This window comes from Atta cephalotes (genome assembly GCF_000143395.1).
Source record: "Atta cephalotes unplaced genomic scaffold scaffold00010, whole genome shotgun sequence".
NCBI lineage: Eukaryota > Metazoa > Arthropoda > Insecta > Hymenoptera > Formicidae > Atta > Atta cephalotes.
In genome coordinates this window covers 3,841,613-3,848,763 of record NW_012130074.1, presented here as the reverse complement: position 1 = coordinate 3,848,763, position 7,151 = coordinate 3,841,613, and positions in this window count along the sequence as shown.

The following is a 7,151-nucleotide window of genomic DNA, read 5'->3' as shown; positions in this document are numbered from 1 at the left end:
CCCTACTTACCCCCTTCCGGTTAGGTTGGTCCGTTCGGTCGAGTCTCAGGAGAGAGAGAGAGAGAGAGAGAGAGAGAGAGAATTTTAATCAAAATTAATAATCCAAGCATATTTTTATAGAGATTGTGGCATGAAGAATAAGAAAATATGAGAAATTAAAAATTCTTACAAATTACATTTTTGTCTGGTTTTTAACTCACTGTTCGTTGATCGGATATCTTGGATAATGCTAATGTCAGCAGTACTTGCATATTGCCAATTCATATCTCGGAAAATATTTCTCAAATGAGTGTTCAAATGAGTACTGTTTAATGCAATTGTTAAAACTCTATAACTTTTGTATGAAATATTTGTTCTTTAAATGTCTTGTTTTTGAAATATTTCGCCAATCTAAAAATATTTTTGTCAACTTATATATGTAAATTCTTTGAAGATTGTATTTCTATAAATTGCTCTCGTAATTATATATGAATTTACGTACTAATAACCGTAAAATCACATAGACAATCTATTTCATTATTTTTAATTTTTATTTTAACTATTAAATATATATTGTTTAAGAAATTAACCACTTTTCATTATTGCTTATTGCACTTGCTGCTCGTTAGTTTACTTTTTCTTTGTTTTTTAAAATTTATTTTTAATATTTTAATTTAAATTTTTAGTCATTGCGACTTGTGTGGACACAATCGATTAATTTACTATTTAACTACATAATATCACACAATAATCGATTAAAAATTCGAAATATACATTATAATCATGATTAATATAATCAATTAATGAAATCAACTATCAAAAACAATTTTATATGATGATTAATCGATTGAGTTCCGGCTTAACTAAAGTAATTGATTAAAAATGATTTGTAATTTGATCACGACTAATTTAGACAATTATTGAAGCAAATCAAAAACAATTGATTGAAAAAATAATAATCCATCATCAATCATTAATTTTCAGTCAAGCATTAAAAATTATATGTATAATTTTCTCAGAAGCAACGTATCTGTTTTATTGCTGGCATGTTGCTTACTAAGTATGCATTGCTAAGTATGTGTTGCTATCAGAATTGCAGCAACTGAGTCTTCATTTATTAACAACTTGATGCCTTCATGATATGATAACTTTGAATAGCAACAGTTACCAACAGTTTGCCGACAATTTTAAAATCATCATTATCAAAATTCGTACTACTGCTATCATGTTACCATAATAATATGTAGCATCATTTAATGCTATTATATTACCGACAACACAAAATAACATTCATGTAATTATCTTGTTGTTAAACTGCTGACAATACATATACGCATTGTTGCCTGCATGTTGCTATAATGTCGGTATATTCGAAATTGTTGAAGATAAATCTATGGCAAGTTGCCAGCATCATAAATAATCATAAATTTGTGTGATTGTACTGAGACTTTGCTATTTGGATTTACAATTTATTATTAAAGAATGTGTTTGTCATATCGAAAAGTTATTCAAATCATTGTTGATCGATAAATGCAACGGTTTCAAAAAGTTCTTTTTTTTAATACAAAAAATACGTATTTCGGATTTCTAATATTTTTTTTAAAGTAATAGACGGTACAAAGTTTCTACTGATATAGTTCATTTATCTTAAAAATAGTAAATAATACTTAATAAATTAAATTTTTATAAGTACGGTGTATATACCGGAGTTATCGTCTGGTATATACACCGCACTTACAACAAAATAAAAAAATAAATAAAAAAAGAAAAATTAGGAATGTTTAGAAATTACTTGTTATTTTTCATTTTATAATGTTTTTCGATCTTAGGTGTATGTTACCAGTACGAATATATGAATCATACTAATGAGACAAGTTAACTCTATAAAATACCACACAGCTATTTATTTCTTCTGTGATGGCATTACACTGTGATGATTCATAGTAACAACGCTCAGGTGTTTACGATTATGTTCTTCAACACATCAAATAAGGTATTTGAGCCGAATAAAAAGCCCAGCACTAAATAAATTTATTACTTTAAAATTCGTTTTAAACCTGCAGTATATGCTTAAAAGATGTATCATAGTAGATAAAAAGAGATTAAAGATTTGGGTCGTAGCAATACGTTTGTTTAACACAACAAAAACATGAATGCACCGTTTTTATAACAATCTGCTGCAAAATTTATCAGTACAATATGTTTTATAATTTATTATAATATTATTCAACTTCCTAACTATGGAAAATAACTAATAAATTAATTTTTTGAAATAAATGTACGATTTTTTTTAAAATGTTATTAAATAAGACCCACTTATATGATTATTATTGTTATAGCTTATTATTTGTTTATTATGTGTGGAATTTATGCCAGAGTATAATAATTTTCAATGCTATCTTTTAAGAAGTCAAAATATATTTAAATTGCTAGAAATTCTAAAGATTTTTCCAAAGATTAAAATGTTAATTATAAGCAAAAGATAATATTTGAGAGTAGAGTAAGTCCTAAGGAATTTATTTTCTATGATTAATAATCATTTTAAAACTGATTTAAAAAGATAATGTTTATTTTCTTTGTTACTTTTAATTTACTTTTGATTTGGTATATTATATTCAAATGCATGTAATAAGATCCAATATCAGAGTTTAACAAAATTTATTCGGCTCTGGTACCTTAATAGTTAATAGTCTATTTAAGTTTTTTTCTTTTATATGATATAATAGTATTTATATAATTATTTCGTTTTTATATAATATTTAAAACGTTACATACAATACGTGAAAAATTTCTTTTTACCGAAAAATGTTAAATAATTAAGTAGATTTAATTTGTGCTTAACAAAATACAAATGATTAATAATTAACGATTGATTTTTTAATTTACAACAAATAATGATTTTTAATTAATCGATTGAATTAATCACAGTTACATGTAATGACTTGTTTTAATCAATTAAAACTGCAGATTAAAAATTTTGATTAATATCTAAGATTCATTTGAAGGCAACTAAAAAAATTTTAATTGGTTACTATAATCAAGAATTAAACTTTTAACCGTAATCATTAATTTTTAATTTGATTTAATTTTTCAACACTGCTTGTTTGAAGCTGTGTTTCAAAATAAAAGAATGTTTTTATTTTTTACGTTTTGTAAAATATTGTTTTCTTATATTCTATAGAATATTTTAAAAATAAAATTTGATAAAACTGAAATGGATTATTGGGCAATAATAAATTTGAATAAAAGAAAAGAGAAAACAAAAAAATTTTCTAAATAAAAGAATTTGTGTATTCTATACAAAAAGAAATATTGTAAGAACTCAAAATTATACATCCAAGTATCTAATTAATTAATTAATTGATTTCAATGATTAGAAAGATCATCTGTTGAACGTGCCGGCAATAAACGGAAACTCAAGATGGTTGATGAAGACAATATCTGTAAGGAATGCAATGTTTTGTTACATATATGTTGCATAGAGTATGTACGTGATGTGTAATAAAATTCCTACAGTGTCGTGTTAATTGTTGTAAATGTATGATACACAAATCGATTGTAAAACAATTTTAAAAATAACGAACAATATTGCTTTATTTAATACCTACAATATTCGATATTACATTGCTGCGATAATAATGTACGTTGACAAAGGGCTCGCGGTTATATTTAAAATAAAATTATTTAAAACATATGTTTTAAATAAAAAAATAAAAGAGTTATTTAATATTTATTATTTATTTAATATTTAGTTATTTAATATTTATTCTAAATAACTTCTTCTGATTATTTAATTCTTATTTAATATTTTTAACTCAGGGAAAAATTATATTTAAATTGAAGAAACCATTTCTTACATTGTTTTTTTTAAGAAGACAATATCTTTGAGAAAAATAAAAATTTAAAGAAATGCCGTTCAAATCAAAGAATTCTTTTTTGCCGTATAGCATAAATTTTTTTGATTCAAGCAAATTTTTTTTCAATAAATCGAAAAAATTTGTTTCTGGATGTAAATAAGTTTTCGGAACCTATTTTATGTTTTTTTATTTTAAATAATTGTATAATTTTTTAGAAATGACTTTTTGTGCCTCTGAACAATTGTCTACAGCATCGTTTACCTACATCACTTTCGACGACAGTTCGTTTGCGCATAAAAATTATTATCTACAGCTCGATTGTCTACATGCACTTTCGCGCAGAAATAAAAATTTCAGAAATTAAGTTAAGTCATTTTGCCTACCTGTATTATTGTCTATATGAATTATTATTTACAGCTCGTTTGCCTACAAGCACTTTTGCGCACAAATATAAAATTAAGGTTAAGTAAGAAAATAATTTGTATTTTCAAAGCAGATAATTTGTTTTAAAACAGAATGTGTGTATTAAAGCAGAGAATACTACATGTAGGCAATCGAACTGTAGGTAATAATACATGTAGGCAAATGTGATTTTGCCTTTGACATTTTTATTTGTGCGCAAAAATACTCGTAGGTCATCAAGCTGTAGGCAACAATTTTTGTATGCAAACGAACTGTCGGCAAAAGTGATGTAGGCAAATGATATTGTAGGCAATCGATTGTATATTTGTAGGCAAACGGAATCCTCCTAGTTTTATCGGCTCCAACGTTTTTATATTTTTAATAAGTTTCTGGAACTTATTGTATATTTTTTTATCCTAAATAAGGTGTATCAGTCATTTAAAAAAAAGTTTCATTCAAAATGTATATCTAAATTAAATAAAAATAAAGCAGTTATTTAATATTTATTATATATTATATATTATATATTATTTTAAATAACTTCTTTTAACCTCTATTTTTAATTTAATATTTTAAATATGTTTTGAGAATTTATTTAAATTTTTTTAGAATAAGTCGTAAGTTATTTTATCGAATCTTGTATGTTGATTTTTAACCATGCGGAACTGACAATTACGCGATAATTAATAATGTAAAGAAATTTATAAAATAGGTATCTACCTTATTTATTTAGTCGCCAAATTGAAAAAAATTGCACAAAGATATGTAACTGCTTTTTTTGGCCTTCCTCCATATATTTTTCTATATTGTTGTTTTTATCACGCCCTACTAAACGTATTGATAACTATTCGACTGTATGAAACTTGGTCAGTCGAGTACCTAGTTGAACGCATTGCCACGAGCGAACTGAATTCCGTTAATTGGCGCATACTTATATATTTGGCCTCGTCCCAACATTGAAATTGAGTTTCTTTTGTAATAGCCGGGAAACAGAACGCTCGCGCCTAGCGAGGCATATCTTCTCTTTTTTCTCTTTAATATTGGCCAGATATTCGTTAGTTTCAAACTCAAAAGAAATGCTGCAGCCTTAATCGTATCCCGCTACTCCTTATTATACTACAATTCACACAAACCTTTCAAGTTATAATGATTTATGTCAATTTATTTTTGTTTAAAAAAACTTGTCAGTAAATAATGCGTATTTCATGGTCACTACAAAATTTCTAGAAGTTACTAAGTGAAAAAATTAGACTCTTATCTAAAAGACCTTCCCTGCGGTTGTGCAGTCTATAATTAACACGTATTATATAGGATGAAAATTTGAGGATAATATTGCAGCGTGAAATTTCTTGAAAAATTAAGTGACAAAAGTATTAGTCATTCTTTCCGTAAAGTAGTTATTTAAATATAATAAACGTTTAAAATTTAATTTAAAATTTAAGTTATTATAAACATTGGTTAAAAAGTTATCTGTCCATGTGATAGCGTGCATATAATTATTTGGCAAGGTTTGGTTTATTTATCTATAGTATCTAATACTATTGCACGTCACACGGATGACTTTTTAATAACTTTTTAATAATGATCAGTCAAACTATAAAAGTTTATATTTATATTTATATTTAAAAACTTACTTTATGGAAAAAAATGACTTACACTTTTATTAGTTAATTTTTTATGAAATTTCACGCTGCAATAATATTATTTTCAAACTTTGGGACATTCTATATAATATTAGAATAGAGTAATGACATCATTATTGACATGACTAAACTTGTTGTATTCTATAAAAATCTTATGAAAACAAGTGCGGTAAAGATTATGTGCTCGAGTAATATTCTTGTTATGATATCGAGAACTTGATTTAATTTAATATCACATTGTGTATTACTTGGGTACTATCTGAACGAAATGTATAAAAAGAGTATGAGCAATCCTAGAAATGGTATTTAATCAATTTATTTCAATATCAAATAAAAGAATCAATCAATATAAAATAAAAATCAATATCAAATAAATGAAATTTTAACAGAAGAGCCGGAAAAGAAAAACTGAATTTAGATAGCATCTGATATTTAATGAAATTTGGATACAATTTGAAATTTGATATTCGGATGCCATGTGCAAACATTTTTGTTGTGAGAAGAATAGAGTGGTGTGTGGAACAAATCTTTTTTTTATTAATTCTTTTCTGAATCAATTGCTGACTAATGAGGAAAAATGGATCATTATGTATAACATTATTCAACGTAAACGTCCGTACCGCAGATTATTCCAGAAATATATAACGAGAATAAAACGTCTCATTAATATTACAGTAACATTGTAAATGTTGTTCTAAGTTTTTCTGGACGATCTCGGAAAACAAATCTGACTCAATCAGTGCTAAAAATCGATTTGCATTTCCTTAAGGAGATCCTAAACTCATCTGTATTATCGACTAAACCCATATAATTTTTGTATAACAGTTTTTACTTTTTTCTTTTCTTACTGATTTGAAAATCCTTTTCCAGGATTAGAATATACGCATCTGTGAGGTGGAGTCTATGCTGAGAATGACAAAAAATTTTTTTGAATTGAGACCTTTATCATTTCTTAGTCCAATATGGCGCTCCAGAATTGTTACATTGTAACATTTGTTTCATATAAAGCTGTGTAATCTGTACTTACGAAATAGTAATCTACAGAGTATTAGTAGTTTGCATGAAAAAACAGTGTGAAGTTCTTAAAATTGGATTTAGGACGTCTAATTAAAACGTAAATGTTGTACGAAAATTTATGTGTATGTGTGGTGTGCGTGAGTGAGATATTAATGTAGTAACCCAGATAGCAAAGTTCATCATCATTTTGACATCAAATTCAAGTCATGTTTGTACAAATGATGTCAAGTGACCAAAAAGCAACCAGGTTTTA